General features: G+C 40.8%; 1 protein-coding gene and 1 long non-coding RNA gene across 2 annotated transcripts in view; one reads left to right on the top strand and one right to left on the bottom strand.

The window, feature by feature from the left end:
• The window catches only part of WWOX (WW domain containing oxidoreductase), a 574,826-nt gene that overhangs the window by 274,583 nt on the left and 277,015 nt on the right, over positions 1-23,228 (top strand). The window lies entirely within an intron of this gene.
• LOC309537528 lies at positions 14,921-22,591 on the bottom strand. Its single transcript, XR_014221958.1, has 3 exons — positions 22,475-22,591; positions 21,375-21,453; positions 14,921-14,979 (listed from the first exon to the last, which is right to left on the bottom strand). It is a non-coding gene; the product is annotated as an uncharacterized lncRNA (long non-coding RNA).

Genomic DNA, 23,228 nt, shown 5'->3' with positions numbered 1-23,228 from the left:
GAGTTATCTGTTTTTAATTTGGTTTGCTCTAAGGTTTATAAAAAGAGTACATTTTGAGATTAGTGGGGGTGGATTTCAAAACTCCCTAGTGGCTGATAAGCATTTTAATGAGTGATAGATAAAGCAACTTCCTTTGGTATTCTCCATATCCTCTTTGTTTTGGCCAAAAAGGTTATATTTGTAGTTTGGGGGTAGTAATTGTTTTGTCAGACATTTACACAATCATTTGATCTATGGGATGCATTAAAAAAACCCACATAGATGACTTTGTATTTGCTTTCTCCTCTCTGGAATTGGCTGACTTCTGTGGGGCTTGATTTGGTCCAGGAGCCTAGCAAACTGCATTATACCAAAGTTAGACCTAACTTTGCCTAACTAGCTCTGTATTTTCTATGTTGATTGGCAGTGGCTCTCCAGGATTTCATACTGGAGACATTCCTAGTGCTACCAGGAGATGCTGGGATCTTCTGCATGCAAAGAAGATGCTCTACCAATGGGCTTGCCCCTTTTCCAAGAGGCCTGAAGTATGCAACTTGGAACATTAACATAGCCTATCCCCACACAGCTTGGTTTCAAAGTGCCAGTTCATATATTTCAACCTGAAAATGAGCTGCTTGCCACTCCAGCTTTTCTTCCCCAAGGAAGGGGACAGCAGGTGGTAGAGGGCTTTCCATATCATGCCCTGTGCTTCAGTTGCCAGTGTGCACCCCCCCCCCCATTTGTGCTACTGCATTTTCCTTTCCAAAGAGTGGGGGAACATATCAAGGGGAAAGGGGTAGCAGAGGCCTGAAAGTTCCATGGTTCATAACGTGAAAATGTAGTTTTATGTCTCAATTGCCACTGGCCCGCTTTTATCCCCTATTGAAGGAAAATCCACCCCTAGGCAAATGGGTCTGTCAGGAAGTTGTTGAGGTAGATTAAAATACAATGCAACCCTCAGTTTGTGGAAGGTTTGCTTGTGGCAGGGTTGCACCCACCTCATCACTTCAAGCCTCAAGACTAATTAGGTAGATATTTTGAGCCTTAAGGACTAAAATTCAGAAATCAGGGTCCAGACACAATAGAGTGCCAGCAACCAAGTAAATTTCCAGGCTGACGTAGAAAATTTTATAGTCCTCCCTGGCAACAGAGTTTTAAATTACTAGAGTAGGCTCCGTGATGTCATATCCTCTCTTCTCCAAAGTGGAAGTAAGCGTGTTTCTTGTTCCTTTCTTTCTCTCTCAAATGCTGCATGGGACTGAGACAGGCATGCCTTTCCATAGCTCTTTGCCTCATATGTTATCTGAGGCTGTCTTGCTGTATGTTTTTCAACAAAAACATTCGCTTGCATTATCATTGCTACTATGGACAATGCAAGTTTTTAATTTTAGTTTATTACAGTGCTCCAGTGTGACACTATGCTGCTGACATTGTGGGAGTTTAGTGATGGGCCCAGCTGAGGGTGCCACATTCTGACGCCAACTCACTTGGTGGTTCACCACATAGGGCAGCAGCAGCAAGAGCAACATACAGATCTTTCTGTCCCCAGTTCTAGCCATGACAGCTTCTGATGAATTAGAGGCTTCTGGTTAATTCATAAATGTGAAGTAAACAATTAAAAACAAACACACCCATTTGATTTTTTAAAGAAACCAAACACTATGTAATGTTGCGAACCTTGCCCCCCTCAAGTGTCCTTTGCTTTCTGTTTGGTTTTGCTTACATTTTATATGTAACATTTAAAAGCCCTTCATGGCTGGAGGGTTTTTTATGGTAAACATAAAACATTCATTTAAACATTAAATATTTTACAGCGGCTGCTTAATGCATAAATGTTCATTGACACTCCAAGCTGGTGCCCCCCCCTTTTAATATTTCCTTTTATAGTAATTATTTTACCCCCACTAAGGATCCAAGGTTGGTGTCTGCCAGTGTTTTGATTAGATCTTTGTGGCTCATGGAGTAATCTTTACACAGAAAAAAAGGAAACAAAGAGGAGTCCTGCTCAGGAAAACAAATACTGTATTTCCACAACTTTCTCTCCTCATAGCTTTGAATAAGCCAGTCTGTGCATGTTTGAAGGAAATAACACCAGTGGATTTACATATTACAGTTACATTAAAGAGACAGGGAGAACTGACCCCAAACCTGCATTTTAACTACTTCAGGTAGACTACTGGGCATGATTTCGGATGGTGCTGACATGGTTATATAGAAGGTGTGTGTGACACAATGTATAGTACTTATCTAGATTAGATATTTATTCTAGCCCCACCATCCTATATTTTATAAAGTCCATTTAGGCAACTTCCTCGTCCCTCTCTAAACAGTGGGAATTCTTAACTCAACCTAGGCCAACCTGCTGCTCTCCAGAAGTCCTGAATTATGGGAATTGTAGTCCAGAACATGGAGAGGTTCAGGCTGGCAAAGCCTGCCTTAATTAGTGTGTCTTCAAGGCAACTAAATATGATGGAGTGGCATTGGGGGCAGGCTCAAGAGAGTCCCTGAGGTAGCATGTTTGTGTCTTGGCTGTACTATATCAGATTGCAGGAGGGGACTAGCATGATTGCTGCTCCAATGTGAATTTGTTCCCTCCTCGTAGAAAGCTAACATGTAATGGAAAGGCTAGGTTTGAGTCATTTATGGCATACTGGCTCTTCCTTTTTCTTTTTATTTCTATACAGGATCATTTTGTCATTTAAGGAAAACTGTCCAATACTGTAAAGCCTCCCACAGCAACAACTAGTACACCAGGCAGAAAGTTAATACATGGTGTTGGTTCTTCTCTCTCTTGACACTGTCCTTCACACACCTATATTAGCTCTGAGTCAGAAGAAACCGCCCAAATGATAAGACAGTCACAATGCAACTAGGTTGTTTATGATTTTATGAATCTGTCCTTAGGAACTGTTGGGACCATGGTCAGGGATGATGGGAATTGTAGTCCCAAAACATCTGGAGGGCCAAGTTTGGGGATGCCTGTGCTAAATAATTCTACCTAATACAAATATGAATTGGGTCCTTCTTCCATGCTTCTACCTGATATGTTGATTTTATTGTGGACATCTCTTGTATTTTTATGGTTATTTGTAAGCCAACCTGGAAATATTTATGGCATTTGAGGAAATGAAGAATCATTCTCAGAAGGGGTTTACTTCATCCTTAGTGATGAAATCAGGCTTTTCTGAACTATAAATAAAGAGTTTGGAATGGAGCTCAATAAAACGCTTTTCAAGCATAATGTTACCTGTATCCCTATAGCAGCAACTACATTGGTTCCCAAAGCATCACAATTGTATAAGAATTACCCATGTTCTTACTTGTTATTTAGAAGACTTGCAGAAGCTGAGACATAGGATTGCCTTTAGTAAAGCTCAGTTGAAATTGATTCCTTCAGCTGCTTTAGAAGGAAGATATAGAATTGATACTGATAAAGGCTTCTCATTTGGTGTATAAGCTGAATGGGAAGCTGTGTGATGTGAACCCAACTGAATATTGCACAGATGTTTTAGCCAGAACCAGACCACATCCACTAGAGCAGTTGTCATCTAAAACCAGTAACTGTATTGGGAGAACATCAAGGGATAAGATAAGTACCAGTTGCAGCTGGTGATCTGGAAAAGCTGGAGCAGAAGTAAGCCAATATTCCATATGTTATTGGACCAGCTCCCTTTAGCCTTTCCTAATATGGACAATGGTCAGTATTATGGTAGTCCAACATCTGGAGGGCATCATATTGGCTACTCCTGAGCTAGTGGGTATAAGAGGGGACTGAGAAAGAGACATGACGTTTTCTGTTGCCCCTTTTGTGATCATACAAAATAGTAGTTGACTACAATGCGTGAGACTAAAGCCTATAATATTCTATGTGTAGCTCACCATGGGGTTTAAAACAGGCTGAAGAGAGGGAGAAAAACACTCTATCCTATTCTTCTACCCCATTCAAAATTATATATATTACTATTATGTCCTCTCTTACTGACTTTTTTCCATATGAAAATACCCTACATTATATATGGTGATGTGGAGAAGTATGCCAATGAAACAATAATCTTTCTGTTGTGTAGACAAGATAGACATGTAACTGTGTGAAACACAGGTTTATTTTCTGTAGTAACTGGTGTTAGAGCGAATTTTGTAAGAGTTGCATCCCAACCCAGCCCTGTCATTTGTTTCACTGCAAAGAGAAGAAACAAACTTTGAGCCAGGTTCAGCTAAACCATGGCTTATCTCTTGGCAGCACAACAGAGAAAAGTGCCAATGATTGTAGCCATGTGCGCCAGCACACTGTGCATTAACCTTTAAACAATAGTGTAGTTTAACTATGGTTTAAATCAGGGGTGGGGAACCACCTTCAGCCTGTGGGACTAATTTGACCTCACAGGCTTCCTCATTCAGACTAGGAGGCTGTTTTGACCAAGCCACACCCACCTGCCCTACAACTAATAGCATATATAACATCGGGTGTGGGGTAGGTAAAGGTGGGGTTGGGAAAAACAGGCTTTGCAGGTATTGCCAATTGGCAGTGCTTACAAAGCTGCTTGTGCAGCACCTCCTAGGGGCCCAACAGCTGGCTGATTATTAGTTGTTTGGGAAACGCAGCTCAGAACCCATTGTCAATCATTATGGCATCAGATGACTGAAGCTGAGTAGTCCCAGCACCTTTTAAAGATGGGCCACGGAAGTAGAAGAGATAAAAATATGGTCTGCTGAGCTAAAAGTTCCCTTACCCCTGGTTAAAGTGATGTGTGAACCAGGCCAGTGCCTACTTCTATCAAGTTTTTAATTGTTTATTTTAATCTGCCCTAGACTGCATAATGGTGTGAAGTTGAGAACTTAAAATATGGGCTGTGTGTGGACACAATAACCATTCAAATTTCTAAGAAATTAAATCTAAAGAAATTACAATTCTTGTGAAAAACAAATGTTTACGTACAGTATTAGTAATGTCAAGCTGTTCAGAATTCCTGGAGATTGCTAATTTTTTTCTTGTAAAATGGTCCTTAATCTTCTCTGATGGAGAGTCCTGATAGTCTGCTATTAACAGATTAGAGGAAATACAAACACTTTGTTTATGAGGTTAAAGTGTTTGTATTTCCTCTAATCTCTAAACTATCAGGACTAGTGTGGACTAGTTCAGATAAATTACAAAAGGCTGAGATGAGGTGATATATCTGTGTTGAATTTTAGGCAGATTAGGAAATTACACTTCCCTTTTTGCGGAATGCACGTTAAATTGAAGTAGAATGCCAAAAAATCACTGCAGACTTCACAAGAAGTAAAGTATTGAGTAAGAATCTGTTCCACTGCCTACTGAAATTTCAGATAAATATTACAGTTCTGGTGTAAAATTTTCATGGGCATTCCTTCATGGAAAAAATGCATTGTAGTAGAATTTGCCCACCAGGGCATTTCATATATGATGATGTCCCTTCATCCAATAACTGCCTTAGTCTTGGGGGGCATAAAGAGCCCCTAGATTATTTGCCTGTTGATTGGACCAAATGTGAACTTTGAACTTTTCACCAAAGTGTGGAAGCTCAACATGAATGTTTAGGAATGCAGAAATTGCTTGAAAACATTCAGGTAATGAGAGCTGCATGCTACTATTTTTTCCATGTTACCAATACTTTTTTCTTTAGAATTTTGTGAGTTTATGAAATGAACTCAGCTGGAATGTATTTCATCACTCTAATTGCGAGGCTTTTTAACGATCCAGCTGTTTTTTCTCCTTATGCCAACGATTTAGTAACGTGTTCATTTTTGTAGCTTGTTAACTAATCTTTCCTAGAATTGGATAATGAACACTACCATTCAGAATTAACTGTGGTTATAACCATGTTTCTTTCAGGGAAAGAGGGGGGGGGGAATCTGACAACATGAAATACACTTGATGTGCTACACATTTCTATACCTTATCAACTGCAACTGCAGGATATTACTTATCATAGCAAACAAAAGCAACATTAGTTTTTCAAGAGAACATGACTGAATGTTCACCTTTGGTGGCTCTTCCTAAGCATATGCAACTACTGTAGACATCATTCACCTGCAAAATCTTGCTCCTCAATATGTCTGTAGTGGATGCTAGTCATGGTCCAGATCAGGAAATATATCTGGGGTGCACTTTGTAAAGCCCCAAATCCCTCCACCAGGCAGATATCACATACATTTGTGCAAGCAAGCACCTGTTCTTCATCGTTAGTTTATATATTACATTTTTTCTTGCCTTTTAATTGAGATTTTCAGGGTGGCACTTAATATCCCCCATTTTAATATCCCGTGTGAGGTCAGTTAGGGTGACAGTGATGGACTAACCCAAATACACCAGGTGAACTTAATGACTGGGTATTTGAACCTGGGTCTGCCCAATCATTGTCTAACTTTCTAGGCACTATACTACATAGGTTCTCATGATGTCAATTCTGTTGCTTTATGCATGTACGACCAAGAGCCAGGCTTGCTCCATGGCAGAGCAACTGTTGGCACACAGAAGGGACCACTATATTCAGTACCTGACATCTCCAGTTAAGAAGAATCAGAAAGCAGGTGATGGGAAAAAAACTTCTCTCTGCTACAGACTCTGGAGAATCTGCTGCCAGTCAGAACAAACAGTACTAAACAGACCAACTGTATGACCTAGTATGAGACAGATTCATATTGATTATGGATTAGCATGTTACAGCATTTTCTATAGTTTTCAACTTGTATTTTACTAGTGTTATTGTCATATTTTGAGGAAGTATGTGCTTCACAGCAAATGCTTATATACCTTCATACCTTTTTATCTGTTCTGTAGCAGCAATGGGTTTTAAGATTCATATTCTTTTCATGAAGGCAGTTTAGCCTGCCGGTATTAATTTATAACTGAACCCCACATACCATTTTGCATTTGCTTTCTAGCTCTCCATCTTCTTGATATGCATTTAAAATAAACTTTTAGCCATAAAGGGTGCATTATGTACCTGACACTGTTGAATTAGGAAGAACAGCCTTCTATAACTCACTCCTGTAGTTCTCTGTGGTCGTTTCATTTTGTGAAACTAGGCTCTACATGATGGGTTTTGGGTTGCAATCACTACACACAGGTAGCCAAGTATGTTCTTTCCAGTATTTTTAAACACTTTGTGCTGTATGTTCAAGTGAGGTGCAGTAGTAAATTGGGATAGCGGAAAAAGAAATACCACAGTACTGCTGTACAGTGGTACCTCGGGTTACATACGCTTCAGGTTACAGACTCCGCTAACCCAGAAATAGTACCTTGGGTTAAGAATTTTGCTTCAGGATGAGAACAGAAATTGTGCTCTGGCAGGGCGGCAGCAGCGGGAGGCCCCATTAGCTAAAGTGGTGCTTCAGGTTAAGAACAGTTTCAGGTTAAGAACGGACCTCTGGAATGAATTAAGTACTTAACCCGAGGTACCACTGTATTAGAGTTTACATGAGTATGTCTCAACAGTGAGGCTTGCACATTAATTCACAGTGATCTGGCAGAGATGAAAATTTCCTGAAGAACTTCAGTTTTAAAATACTGAATTATAGTCATTGTTTCCCTTCTATTTGCTTAGGCCTGTTTGCTATTTTACAACTATGTACAATTGGACACTAACCTCATTTAAAGGTCTACAACAGTGTAGGTATTTATAATAATATAATGTCTTTGTTTGTCTGGACTCCAAGTGATATTGTTCCCCGGCTTCAGAAGATAAGTGTACTTGCCAATGGGCACACCAATTTGCCACTTGAAATGGCAATTTAGTTTCACATTGCCCTATAAACATTTTATGAAATTTATGCTCTTGAACACTGGCAATTCTAGATGTGATGTAAACTATAATATTTTCTATTACTGGAGTCCCCCACAGTTTACATAAACAATTTAACAAATGGAACAGTAGTTGCTTATTGACTTGTAAATGGTTTTGTCATTTTGTTCTGTCATCATTTCTTTGTTACCTTTGTTAAACATGCAAATAATACTCAAAGCATCCAATAGACAAATGAGGGAGAAGATATGCCACAAAGCAAACAAAGGGCAAGTAATTCAAGGCAAATTTAGAATTTACCCATCATTAAGGGCAAATTATAACTAAAATAGGAGTTCTCCCCGCTTTCCTTCCAACCTATTTTCTTCAAAACTATTATTTTGGTCACATGCAAATGAATGCATATTTTATTAATTTAATTAAATGATTAAATACATATTTAATTGTTATTGTTGTTAGGACCGATGCATGACTCATAATACTTCTCAGCTGTCAGTTATGGATAGAAACTGAAAACACAGAGCAGCCAAAAGCATCAGTGGCAAGACACTAATCCCCCACCCCTAAAAATACATATAAAACCCCACCCCCCAAATGCCAAGGACCTCTCATCATTGAGGGAGGGAGAGAGAGAGAGAGAGAGAGAGAGAGAGAAAGAAAGAAAGAAAGAAAGAAAGAAAGAAAGAAAGAAAGAGTCTCCCCCTGCAACTCACCCCCCCCCCTCAAATCTTAGACTCTAGCTGGAGAGAAACCAAGTATTAGAGCCTTTTAGCTACCTTGAGGGATTGCACTAATTGAGAAATAACAGCCATAAAAAAGCTAATTCATTAATAGTATATAAAAGTGAAAACAATAACTGAGGATGACTGGCTCTTCAGAGTTAAGCAAAGTATGATGAAATGCCCTGCGCTGGTAGGAATGCTAAGTAGAATAATAAAATGACAGCAGTGGTAATTCCCATTCTCTGGCGGAAGCGTGCCCAGGAGTAAGAGGCTGCGGCGCACAGCAGATTCCTTGTGATGTGGAGCAGCTGTGTGCTTTCCCTTCTGTTTCTAAATGGTGTGATGATGGAGCGAAGCACATTCTGCCTCCACTTTCCCTAAAGCACTCCACAGCACATCTGTACCCCCTCCCCCGGTGCCCTGGAATGCTTTTGTCTACTAGCCTGCCAGGAAGCAGCTAAGAACATACAACAGGGAATGCAGGCTGGGAATACTGGCCTGCTAATATGACCCAAAATACATTCTGGGACCACATTTAAAGAACTCATATGCCACTTTAAACTGTAGTTTATGAATGGTATTGAGAGTTCTTAGGACTCCTAACAATGGGAATAAAGTTTGTGATGTTATGTGATGCTGGGGGGCCTAGATCCCCCTAAAAGGATTTAGTAAAAGTTAGAATCAATCAAGGTTTGATTGCACTTTGCCAAGCATGGAAACTCTCTGGATTTAGTTATGCTAGCGAGCCAAGCCAACTTCGCAGAGCTAGCTGAATGGGTCATTAGTGGGATACAAAGGACAGTGATGGCCCTTCAAGGAAACAATCAGAAAGCAAGGCTCCCAGGCAAGGGGGAGTGGGGCTCCTTCTTCATTGGGTGCTAGTGGGCAGAGGCAAAGACCAGGTTTAGGGTTTCAACTTTGAATGTTGTAGGCTGTGGGGAGGTCCTAGGGGTCAGTTAGCAGTGAGAAACAGAAAGAGGCACAGAACTGCAAGTGAACTGGGGATGACAGGCTGGAACAAAGAAGACACAGAGGATGGCTTTTTGCTGACCTTTGAATCTAATGCTTCCCTTATAGGGGAAGCCAGATGTGAATGCTCTGCAATCCCTCCATCTAGGTGCAGGTTGTGTTGTTGTTGGAATCCATCTGTCTTGGGAGACAGTGCGTCTCCAGGGGTGAAGTCAAACTGCTGCATTAGCAGCACTGAAGTGACCACTCTGGGGCACAAGCCTGAGCACTGTGTATGGTACAAAGGCTGCCCAGATGACAAGACCTTCCTCTCAGCCTCTGTGATGTGTTCCAAAGGAAAGCAGAGCAATATGTTTGTTACCAGTTTGGCTGCAAGAGTTGCTGTCCAACTGTCTTAAGTACTCCACTCCAGATTTGTGTAGAGTTTACTCCTTAGCCTTTCCTGCTCCTGCAAGGCAGCAGAGGTCTAGGATCAGAGTTTTTTCTTCTCCTAGAAGAAAAACTCTGATCCCATCTTGTATACAGTAATACCTCATGTTACGTTTGTTTCATGTTACATTTTTTTCAGGTTGCACCCCATGGCAACCCGGAAGTACCGGAAAGGGTTACTTCCGGGTTTTGCCACTCACGCATGCGCAGTAGCGCTAGATCGTGCATGTGCACAAGCACCAAATCACACCACGCATCTGCGCAGATATGGTACTTCAGGTTGCGGACTTTTCATGTTGTGAATGGGCCTCCAGAACAGATCCCATTCACAACCAAAGGTCACACTATATATGTGTAAATAAAACTATACAGTGGTACCTCGGGTTACATACGCTTCAGATTACATACGCTTCAGGTTACAGACTCCGCTAACCCAGAAATAGTAACTCGGGTTAAGAACTCTGCTTGAGGATGAGAACAGAAATCGTGCTCCGGCGGCGCGGCGGCAGCAGGAGGCCCCATTAGCTAAAGTGGTGCTTCAGGTTAAGAACAGTTTCAGGTTAAGAACAGACCTCTGGAACGAATTAAGTACTTAACCCGAGGTACCACTGTATATCATAAAGACACCACAGGCTCTGTAGTGCCTCTTTGCTCTAACAGGGAACGTGGATCCTGGTAAGCAGGCCTACAACCCCTGGAATCTCACACTGCTGATGGAGATTGTGGTGCTGTGTAAAATTGTTTTACACACACACACACACACACACACACACACACACACTTAATGCGGTATGTCTGGCTTTATGTCACAGGTGGGCTCAAGTTCCTCTCCAGACATGTATAAACCTCATCTGCCTAAGCAACAGCTGGGCAGCCCCAAAGTTCACCGTAAATATCTTACAGGAGTACATGGGGCTAAAGAGTAAAAAGCTGGCACTACTCTGGGACCTGTCATAGGCTAGGCTGTGTGCTATCACTGTGCTGCTGAGGGCACTTCTTCGTCTCTTAAATGTCTGTAGTTGTTACCCAAAAAAATCCAGTTCCAAACTTCTCTGAGGGCTTTTTCTTTACTGCTTCTTAAACCAAAGGTGTCTCTGTGGCATTTACAAGTTTTGCCACTTGCTGTCACAACACAGAAGTCCACCGCTGCTCTGAAGTATTTAGACTGGAGGGGAAAATGTAGGTTTCATGTTTGAGCTGGATTTCCACCTTTCTCTTTGGATTTGTTCTGCAATCAGACATAGTTTGCCGGAGGAGAAGGGAGGTGATCCCGAGTTTGAGTTAGTAAATATTTTACTACTCATGAATTATTCCAAGAGGTATTTCTGTTTGGTTTACGGGAATTTTTCACAACCACTTGAGTGTATTTAAAATTGTTAAAAGCAAAAGTTAATTTAATCCATCTCCACTCATAATGCACCCAACAATGGCAGGCAAAGCACTGGCTCCCCAGGTTCAAATCTTCAGTCAGCTGTTTGAGTCCATGGGCCAGCTTCCATAGCTATCCTCTGGCATTCAGGTTGAGCATACAAAAGGGCAAGGAAGAACATGCTGGGCAAGCTCTGTCTCCTCAATGTTACCACAAGTCCAGTTTAAGGTGACTGGTTGTCTGAGGGGGCTGCTTTGCTCGTGTATAAGATTTCCAACAAGAGAACAGAATCCTTGTGTGCCCCACACTCTTGTCCCTACAGTGAAAAGTTTATGGACAAGTAAGGCTGCCCTCTTCAGACTAACACTGATTATCCATTGGCTGGTAAATGTGCCTGGCACACAAAGCGTCACAATGGGGGCAGGGCTCACCCCATACATTCCCACTTGCTCATTCACAGCTCCAAACTGAATGCCTGGAGAGATTTATCCTCTCAGACTGATTCACCTCACAGCTTTGCTCAGAGAGGGAAAAATAAGGGATAACATTGCCTTGAAATTGTTGATAGAAACAGAGACAGATTGGATAGCATGACCAATTCCATCACACCAGGTTCCAAGCACCTTCCCCGTGAAGCACTGACACCGTCCTAGAGTCCTTCTTTCCGTCTCCTCAATATCCAGCTGGCACTTGCTTGGCTTTGGGAAGGAGATGGGAGGGCTCTCTGCCAGAGCCTTATGCCTTCACCCCACTGGTGCCTTGCTTTGCCAGCGTAGGGAAGGCTTGTGCGTGACAATTTTTGGCTTTGCACAGGGTATAATATTACCAAGGTTCACCCCTGGTTGAAAGGCAACAAGATAAATGGAAAGGGCCATCGCTTATCATTATTGTCCTTGCTTTGCATGCTGAAGATCCAAATTAAATCCCTACCATCTCCACTCAGTGGGTCAGATAGTAGATGATAGGAGACCTGGATAGCCATTGCCAATCAAAGTAGACAATACTGTGCTAGATAAATGGTTTGGTCAAGTAAGTCCATGCATGCAACCAACACACACACACACATGCACAAATAATAAAGTTTGCTTGTGTTTTTCTCCAGAAGCCTACCCTTTCCCACTTTTTTCCATGTTGTAGTGTTCAAAGCCTGGGCCAGCTTGTTCATACTCAGTAGCAACTTAGGACTAGGAGATGGATATTTATACTGCTTTTAATTTTACTTTTATTAGTTATTGAACAGTATGTAAAAAGGGAGAAATTTGGAATTTAGCCTTTGAGGAGAATAGTGAGTAAAAATGTTTAAAGAGTAAAATGCACACTGGCTTATTTTCTTATGTTAGTATGCCACTTCATTTAATCATTGTGGACTAATGATCTGCAAAATCATTTCCAAATGAAGCCATTTTCCAGCTGCTGAGATGTTAAAGTAACTAAAATTACTTTAAGAGGAGGTTAAGGGGTGATATGATAGCCATGTTCAAATATATAAAAGGATGTCATATAGAGGAGGGAGAAAGGTTGTTTTCTGCTGCTCCAGAGAAGCGGACACGGAGCAATGGATCCAAACTACAAGAAAGAAGATTCCACCTAAACATTAGGAAGAACTTCCTGACAGTAAGAGCTGTTCAACAGTGGAATTTGCTGCCAAGGAGTGTGGTGGAGTCTCCTTCTTTGGAGGTCTTTAAGCAGAGGCTTGACAACCATATGTCAGGAATGCTCTGATGGTGTTTCCTGCTTGGCAGGGGGTTGGACTCGATGACCCTTGTGGTCTATTCCAACTCTATGATTCTATTCTATGACAATTATGGCAAAGCCTTTTCCCAACTTAAACATGCCTGAATGGACTGTGCTTTGGAATGCCCAAGCCGAATCTCATAGATGTGTTCCTAAGATTCTTGCATATGTGGTTTTTAATGGACAAAAAATGGTTCCTATTAGATACAGACTGAACATAGCTGTAAACAAGCCATTTAAATCTTGCAGTGTTAAAGAATTACATGACCTCATTCCAGGAGAATATAATCAAGGAAATTCAAGGAATACAACCTACATTCAAGTAAAATCCTATTCTTTACTTTTAGAGCCTATGTCACTTAGCACCAGGACTGGTCATTTCTGTTGCAGAATGGTGGGAGCTGTGATGTGGGACAGGGTCGATTTATTTTTTCATATAGAAAGGGATAACAGCTCAGTGGTAGAGAAAGTGCTTTTATTTCAGAAGGTTCTAGGTTCAATCCACAGCATCTCTAATTACAAGTTTAAGTTAGCAAATGATGGGAAAGACCTTTGCCTAACACCCTGGAAAACTGCTGCCAGTATTAGTGGATAATACTTGGCTAGATGGATAGTTTCATCTGCTGCAGAGGCGCCATATTCTGAATGTGATGTTGCGCCATCCTGATGTTGCATGATGTCCTGACATTGTGTGTGTGTCGTTGCATGATGTCCTGACATTGCTCAGCGTCCAGCTCTGCATACAGCCTCAACAATGGGAGGGGGAAGCCCCCTCAAAAATATTTTGAGGGGGCCCAAAGAGCCTCAGCCCCCTGGAGCTGGTGCCTATGATCTTGTGTAACACAGCTTTCTGGGAGTGGTGGGCAGAAGGTAGTTCTAGATCAACCGGTAGAATTGCAGTAAATCACCAAGGATTTCTAACTGCTCAACTACTTAACAATTGCAGTAACAAAACAATTCCCACTCCACATTAAATTATTCCGCTTAAATTAAGTTACTCATGTCCTCCTATTTCAGTGGGTCTACTCTAACATGGGCTACCATTCCATCAGTGGGCTGTGCTGAGAGCCCTAGTTACATTCTATGTTTTGCTAGGATTTATAACATAGCACAATACAGTCTTTTCTAACCAAAGAAAGTCACTAAGATTTCAACATGCAGTTCCTTACAGATTGTTTTTAACATGGATGTAGGAATGTGTGTGTGTGTTTAAAGGCACTTGCAATGACTCTTTACAGGTTTGTCTTGAAACACAATTTTTTTAAAAAGATTCTCCATATCCTAGGAGTAAATAGATATATTAAAATAAGCTATGGGATGTATAGTGCAGTATAACAATGATAAATGATGTTGTGTGTAATTTTTCTACTATTAACATAAAGTAATATAAACTGAAGGACACTAGTCTATTGAGAGAGTTAGTAGCTAATGTTCCATATCAGATGTGGACAATGTCAGGACTGAATACAGATTAGGCAGTGTCCTTTTCTCCCCCGGGGAATTAAACTTTGAGACACCACTGGCTGCCAATGGTTTTACTGCATTTTGTTGGTGCCTCTGGTGCCTTTCTTGGTCTATTAATTCAGGAGCTGTAAATGACAATGTGAGTAAAAAGCTTTTCCAGTGGGATGCATTTCATTTATGTATTCCTGTATCCACAGTACCTGTTCAATCCATTTTGTCACAATAACTGTATAAAAATTGTGTGGATTAACTACAGTTCTTCTTGGAGCTCAGCAATTTTTCTTTCTTTCATTGTCTTTATTAGAAAGCAACAGCACAATCATTTACCAGAATGGAGGATCTTTTTATCTCTTAAAAGAAATATTTAGTGACAACAAAGTAAAAACTTAAAAGCACAGAACATTGCACACAGTCAAATCAATCAATCTTCTATCATAAAATGAACAATAGAACACTGATAACCAGGAGTTATCCATTGCTCTTTTGTAGTTCTCTTATACTTTTAAAATCCAATGTATTTTGCAATCCTTGTTTTCTTCCCTCCACGAATCTATTAAAGTGAGACAAAAAACAATTATCATCTAGTGAATGAAGCTAAGAAATCATAATTTCTTAAAGGGCACTCAATGGTTTTGGTTGAAAGGGGATTGAATCTACAACCTGGTTCAGAGCATCATCTAAACCAGGGTTGGAGGATATGTTGGACTTCAACTCCCATAATTCCTGGCTATTAACCTCAGCTCCGAGGGCTAATTGGGGTTAGAGCGCAAAGAAATCTAAGTCACAACTTCATGTGCTCCCCATCCCCACTTCACTTTTCTGAACAAGCAAGAAACTTCTGCTTTTGACTAAACCTCAGTTCCCTGTTATATATGAAGTTGGGGAACTATGGTTTAAACTAATTATTGAAGCTTAAAACAAACAAGGATCAAAATGTGGTTTGATCTTGGCTTTAGCTAACAAGAGTTATTTTAAGGCATCATTTCCCAAGTTCATTCTTAACAATGAACTATGTTGTTTCAAAAGTCGAAGCTATGGTCTCTTTGCTTCATCCATAGGAGGGAGGGGAAGGGTCTGTGCAGGCCTGAGGCTTGTTACAGCTCAACTCAACCATAGTTCGCAACCCACAGCGCTGCCTCTGTGCATGTGCGGGTCGCGATTCAAAGCGCATCTGTGAATATACTGATATAGCACTTCTGTGCATGCACCGAAACCTGGAAGTAACCTGTTCCAGTACTTCCGGGTTCGGCGTGGTGCGCAACCCGAAAACACGTAACCTGAAGCGTCTGTAACCCAAGGTACCACTGTAGTTATTTACTCATAAATTATTAGTTTTTGCTTCTCCTCCTCATTGAATACATGATACCTGGTATACATGGTAACACAAGATATACATTATTTTTATCCAAACTTCAATAGCAGTTGAGTGGAATGGGTGGGTTTGTTTACAGTACTCCACTACAACAGTTATTCAGCCAATGGTGTGAAATATGTAGAAAGGATCCTTGATCAGGAAATAGGTTTTGAAAAACACATCCATCTTCCATTACAAGTTGTTACAGGATATGTTTGTGTGGAATCTGTAGTGCCTTTAAACCATATGTGGAATTTATTTGTACAAAATTAGAGTTTAATCACTTCTAGGATGTGTTTTTAACCATCTCTTTAACAACTGGCATATATAATTTTGTAAACCTCTTTTCATTTAAATTCCTGTGGTTGTGTGTGCATGTGTACACACATACACACCTTGGGAAACAGAAGTCAGATTTATTATTTTATTTTTAAATTGTGGGGGTCTTTCTTATATGCTGTTTCTGTTTGCAAATGTAATCTTAAACTTGTGTGCACTGATAATTGCTGTGGGTGGTAAGCAAGTCTAGCACAAGCAGAAATGTACTGGAAATCTAAAATCTAAAAAGTTTTCTGGTGGAAGATAAAATACATGCCATGCTGCAGACTTCACATAAGTATTTGGCTGTTGTTGCTGAACTAGATGAGACCCTTGACCTGAACCAGCAAACATTGCTATAACACTTTAAAAATTGTTCCTGTTTAGTTCAGTCAGTATTGTTTATTTGGAGCACAGGAGCAACAGAACTGCTTCCTAGAAATACTAGCAGCTTCAACAACATTTAGAGCACAACATTATTATTGAGGGGACATAGGGGAAGGGCCATAGTAGCACAGAATCTGATATTGTCGTGCAGCGGTAAATCAATCAACACAGAGTCTTCTTCATTAACAATAAAACTTTTATTTGAGGAAACAAAGTTGTTCATAAACAGCATACACAGAGTGCTCATAGCAGCTATCTGACTCTTCACAGGGCCACAGTCTTAGCATAGCTGTCGACTTTTCCCTTTTCTTGCGAGTAATCCTATTCGGAATAAGGGAATTTCCCTTTTAAAAAAGGGAAACGTTGACAGCTATGCAGTCTTAGTTCCTGATTTACTAGAGTCCTGGAGTCACTCTGTCTGCAACAACATAACACACACGGCTTAGACACACACTCAGACAGAGACAGACAGAGACACACAAACACACACACAGGGGCCCACAGAGGGGCTGGCTACTTTATATAGGGAGAATGAGTCATCACTCAAGATGAATCACAAGTCACAGTGACTTAGCAGGTTGCTGTTAGCAGGCTTGAATGATTTTGTAGGCCTTTCTGCTTCTTCTGCTCTCAAGAACCTTTGTCTCATGACAGATATGCCTACAGGTCTCAGGTTCAGGCAGGGCTGGAAAAATCCCTGCTTGAACCCCTGGAGAGCCACTTCCAGGAGAGCTGACTTGGTATAAGGGAGATTCCTGTGTTCCACATACAATTATTTATTCACTTTAGGCAAAGACAGAAAGCATGCTTCCTGCCTCTTTTCTTTCTTTAGTCACTCCCATTCCTCTGTTCTGTTTCATTGGCAAAAAATTGTGATTTCTGTCCTTTGATGCTGCCATTTTTGTCCTTTGATGCTGCCAGATATTTAGAATCTGTATTTTGTTCAATTCACACTGAATGACCGCAAGATGCGAAACACCATTTACCTTCCTGCTGCAGCGGTGCCTATTTATCTACTTGCACTGGTGTGCTTTCGAACTACTAGGTTGGCAGAAGCTGGGACAGAGCCTGTAAGCCTATACTCGGTTAGCTAAATGTGTCTTTTCTACATTACCTAGTCATAAATTACCACATCATGAGGTCTTGCAAAAATACTGCTTCCTGAGTTTATTTCATAATTACATAATAATTATTTTAATAATAATTAATAATAATTGTACAACAATTATTTTGTTGAGGGTGCCTTTCATCCCTTTCCCTGTAAAGGCTTGACCACTTTTCTTTTTTCTTTAAAGACCACTGATTGTGAATCCCATGTTAGACCTTTGAAAACAGGGCTAATTAAACCCAACAACATGCATCTCACAGTCACCAAGGTGCTGGTAGACAGAATCTAAAACATATTAAGAATTGGGAGAGTTGTTCTAAATACCGGTAGTGGTTGTTGTTTTTTTCTAAATAGTTTTTACTCTGGATTGCACTAAAAGAAAAGTGGAGGGCAAATCTTAGTTAGAAATTTCAGTTTAAGACGGTCCAATAGAATGCAGGTGAATGGGTTTATTGCTAAAGGCTGCCCAAATCTTTAGCAGAAACAGAGTTTAATGTTTTTCAGTTGAAATATACTCTTTTTCAGATATGAAAAGAGTCCATGAGTGTACCTGGGAAGCTTCTCTCCAGCATATGCATGATCCCTGGTACATAGGGAATAAAGCTCCTGCTTGTACAACATGCATTTTCTTCTATGTATTTATTTAAAAGTCTTGATTGCCTCAGCTGGAAGTTCAAGCTTGCACCTTTTTTATGAAAGGGTTGGATTTGTTTGACACACATCTGGGGAAGGCAGCACCTGCTTTATGCCCGTAGTTCTGATAACTGAATCATTGTCTTACATTGTGCCACCAATTTCAAATTACTCTCTTAACTAAAGTACACCACATTTGATTTTCTGTGTGTTTATCTGTTGTGTCAAGGTACCTAAAGGAGTAAAACAATCTTGTTGCAGGTGCTTAGCATAAAAAAGCCTAACAGATCCCCAGCCCTCCTCTTCTTATTCTTCATAGAACCCTATGTACCCTCAATAATAAATTCAGAGGGCTGACAGTGTCTAAGTCTGCTGCTCCTTTGCCCTCAATTTCAGCGAGATGGGCCATTGAAAACTCATTACAAGCTGTTTAGACTCTGACTTTGACTTTTGCTCAGCAGTGAACAAAATTAACAGCTCTTGGAGGTGGCAAAAAAAGAGGAAAAAAATAGAGGCACTGAGCCAAAAGGAGGAGGAATGAAAGAGGGAAAGAAAGACTTTTGATTTAGTCATGCAACAAGCAGAAGTCTCAGCATACATGTGTTCTACATATGTCTTTAATTAGACATCCCTTATTGATGACACCCTCATCCCCTCTCCTCCTTCTGACTTTTACTACCATGAAGGCAAGCTCACTTGCATGTCAAACACACAGCCTCACATTTGCTTACATGCCAAGCAACACGCTTTGAGCAGCGCAGAATTGCTTCATAAATTTAACTATCCTTTTCAAATTCTGTTTTTTTTTCTCATTTAGTGCTTGATAGTTTTTTATGTGATAATTTTAAAGTGGTGTTTATAGCAAAAGTTACCTTGATAAGGGCAGGGGAAGAGTCTTTGCAGTACTAAATTACTTTTAAGCCTGTCTCCTGTGCTACTGCTGCTTCTTGTAACAAACCTTTAATGTCCTTTTTGTGTGAGTATGATCGGGAACTAAATTGTGTTGCATTGTGAATTACAGGTGCTTTAATGGTTGCAAGCAAATCAATTTTCCTATATTTCTATCCTTTGCAAAATAAATTCTGGCAGCAAAATTAAAATCCTGCCCACTTTGCTTATAAAATTTGTGGTGTTTTCCCTCCTCAAGTGTTCCCTTTCACCCCTCCCTTCTGCTAGGTGATGCAGCATTAATTTAAGCTCCCAAATGCTGGAAAATAATTAGGATCAGGGAAACATTTGGAAGAAAGCTCAGTCCAAAAGAACTCTTGAATCAATTTTCAGTTCGATTGGCACATTGAAGCTTACATTAAAGTTTACAGCCAGTGTGACAGGAGTCGTATATACCTGAAAATAGGCAAGGAGATAACTATATACTTAATGTACCAGGAGAAGAGGGAGGGGGAACTCCTCTCATATGCTACGTTTGATTTAAATAAGCTTGAGTTTGTGACCCAATTATGCAGCCAGGTTGGCAGAGAGCCGGTAGTGGTCAAGCTGCTTCCCCAAGGTCGCAGGAGGCTTTGTCCAAAAGTTGCTGGAATTGTACCAATTGGAAAATCCCCACAATGCATCAACTATGGCGAAAAAGAAGAAGAAAAGAAAGGATGGGAAAGAAAAGAGAGAGCTTTGAAAACAGTGGCTTCCAGTGCCAGGCTTACTGTCCATTGCACTGATCTTTAGACTGTAATCTAACCAGTGGGTAATTTCTCTTTGTTTCTTTGTCTCTTTCTTTGAAAGCTTTCCAAAGTCAAGAACTGTGTGGCATTGTAGCAACTTTGACGGTGGAAACACTGGTTCAAATTCCCAGTCAGCTATGACACTCACTGCAATTTTTTTGAAAGTATCTTTGAAAAGTTAATTATCCCACCATTGTAGGAACTCCCTCCCCACCAACCTAGCATGTTCAGTTGTTTTGGTTTCTCCTCTTGGTTTTGCTCCCCAATATCCCTGCCAAGCCTGCTGATACCACCGTTTTGTATGTGAATGCTTCAGACATCTTATAAAGGCGTATCTATTTGCCCAGGCTTTCCCTGACCCATAAGATCGACCCCTGAATTCATTTGATTGAATTGCCTGATCTTTTTCTTCTAAACTCGCATTTATATTGGCTTCGTGTTTTATTCTTGTTTTATTTCTAATATATATTGCTTTTATAATGTACACTGATAGGGATTTTAAAAAATTTATAGATGCTCTTAAATGCATAAATAAATGGTGCAAATCTAGTTGTATAAGGACTCACACTAGGAAAACTGAGTTCACTATTAGTATACAGCATATTAAAGGTGTTTCTTCTAGGAGCAAAATTTTATTCTTCCCTTCCAGGGATGGCTTAGAATTTCTCCCCGCCACCCCCTGCCACTGGAGCAAAAAATATATATTGGTTTTCTTATGTTTTCCTATGAATACTAGTAACAGCATGCAGCAAACAGATGAAGGTCATCTGAGAAATGGATTAACAATGTCTTAGACTCACAATGTCAAATTACTTTAAAGTGTTTACAGTAGCAGGTTATATGAAGTGAATTTAAGGCTGGAAGACTGAAGCCAAAATCAAACCATTCTTATTTCACTAAACTAGAACGGAGGCCTTGGTGTTTTATGGCTCTTTTAAGGTCCATTAATCCTTGAATCATAGACCATGTAAAAAGTGACAGATTTTACATCCAGTCCCTCGATTTATTTAAAATGTTTTTACTTCAACTCTGTTCCTAATTAATATTGCTCAGTCTGTAATGTGATTCAAGTGTTCCAAAAATGCAGGGAAGTGGAATTGCAGCCTGCTAATTCTTCCATACGACATTCCGTTATCTGTATTTATTTATTTATTTATTTATTTATTTATTTATTTATTTTCCATTTCTGGCAGGAACCTATATTCTGAAATTAATGGGATTGCTGACTGGCATGGCATAGGGGAGTCAGAAAATTTCTGTTATCTCCTTAAGGGTACAACTGTACTGTTTTATCCTTTGCATTTTTATGAGCTGATTTGAAGACTTGGGTGTTAGAGATAAAATGCTGAAGTGCGATGACAGGACCACCATATGCGTTGTCCTCTATTTTGAAGAGGGGGAGTCAGAAAATAGGGGAGAAACTAGTGGAAGGTGCTCCAGAATGCACCATCACTTAAAATTTGCCTTACCTTTTTGAAGTGCTTTTAATTTACTTGTTCAGCTATTTCTACCCTACAGTTCAACTTTTAAAAGTCCTCAGAATGGCTTCTATAAGGAAATATAAACAACAGAAAACACAGTAAAAGAGCCTTGTAAATAAGGCCACAAAAGTTACTAGTCTGCTAAATAAATACATAAATGCCGCCTCCTAAAGGGGTAGTAGCGTTCATGCTGGTTGTGGGCAAAATTAAGTGGGCCGGCAGACAAAGGGCAAGGGCAGTCCATCTCTCCTCCTTCACCCTCTCTGGTCACCTCAATGAAACTCACATTCACTAATGGCTACCAGGTAAGTTATTAAATGCAAGCCTGCAATGAAAACCAGCAGCATCAAATTAAAATGCCATTAAAGCAGCAAAAACAATGAAGCAGCAGATAAAAGGCAAAATAAAAGGCTTGTATCATTAAAAGGCTGGCTTCAACAGACTTAACTGGGCAACCAAAATTACCATATTTTTCGCTCCATAAGACGCACCCAGAGGGGGAATGCAAGGAAAAAAATATTATTTAAAAGGAGCGCTGAGCAGAAGCTGTATGCATCCCAGGCTCTGCTCAGCTCTCCCTTTCACGAGTCATGTGGAGTGTGTGTGCGGCGCTTGCAGGCTTTTACGGGAGGTGGGAGATTCCCCCACCTCCTGCAAAAGTCAGGGATAGCAGCACGAAGCCTCCACAGGGCACGGGGAGCCTTCATCCCTCTAAGCCAGAAGCTAGAACAGCAAGAGGGAATGCTGCGCAGCGCTCCCTCTCACTGTTCTGGCTTCTGGCTTAGCCGCGCAGCCTGCATTCGCCCCATAAGACGCACACACATTTCCCCTTACTTTTAAGGAGGGGAAAAGTGTGTCTTATAGAGCAAAAAATACGGTAAAAGATGATAATGATGGCTCTAGATCAGTGTTTCCCAAAGTGAGTGATACAGCTCCCTGGGCGGCGCTGGAATGATCCAGAGGGGTCGGAGTAGCCTCAGGTGCAATTGGGAGGCGTTGAATAAAAATCAGGGGGCGGTGGAAGCATAAGTAAGAGAAGAACATTTTGAAAAACCATTCATACATGTTTCATCTGTTATGACACTTACCACCAGGTTGGGCGCCGTTGCAGGACGGCGACAACACCTCCCCTGCTTCTGGTTGTCATGCTGGAGGCGAGGGGTTTTCCCAGGCTTTTCAGCTTCACCCAGGCCCAGGAAGTGAATCACGGCTTGTCTGCCTATTTGGCTGCAGTGTTGGCCCCATCCCTGGGGTGGATTAGACTGAGCTGGCAGGCTTCACTTTGGTCTGCCCCATGGATTTTTGATCCCGGAGCCTAGTCCACTTCCTCGTCCTGTTTTGAAAAACCACCCGTACATGTTTTCAGGGGAGTGTTGAGTATTTTTTATTTTTTATCCTGAAAAGAGTGCGGTAGGTCAGATAAATTTGAGAACCTCTGATTTAGATGGATCATGGAGCAGGCAGAAACTGCATGTAGATGACATAAACTGCTTGAGACCCTAGAGACACATCCACTCGTAGTAGTAGACAATAATGGGTTAGATGTGTGAATAAGTTTTCTCTGATATAAAGCATCACACTATGCTCTTGTATGTTGCATTGAAATAAAAAGAGGGACGATAATCATATCCACAAAGTCTCTAGATTACAGTGGTGCCCCGCAAGACGAATGCCTCGCAAGACGGAAAACTCGCTAGACGAAAGAGTTTTCCGTTTTGGAGGTGCTTCGCAAAACGAATTTCCTATGGGTTTGCTTCGCAAGACGACAATGTCTTGCGAGTTCCTGCTGGTTTTTTCCCTCCCCCCTTTTTCTAAGCCGCTAAGCCGCTTATCAGCTGATCC

This window comes from Podarcis vaucheri (genome assembly GCF_965113315.1).
Source record: "Podarcis vaucheri genome assembly, chromosome: 7".
In the NCBI taxonomy this organism is placed as follows: Eukaryota; Metazoa; Chordata; class Lepidosauria; order Squamata; family Lacertidae; genus Podarcis; species Podarcis vaucheri.
This window is presented reverse-complemented; position numbering and strand designations above follow the sequence as displayed.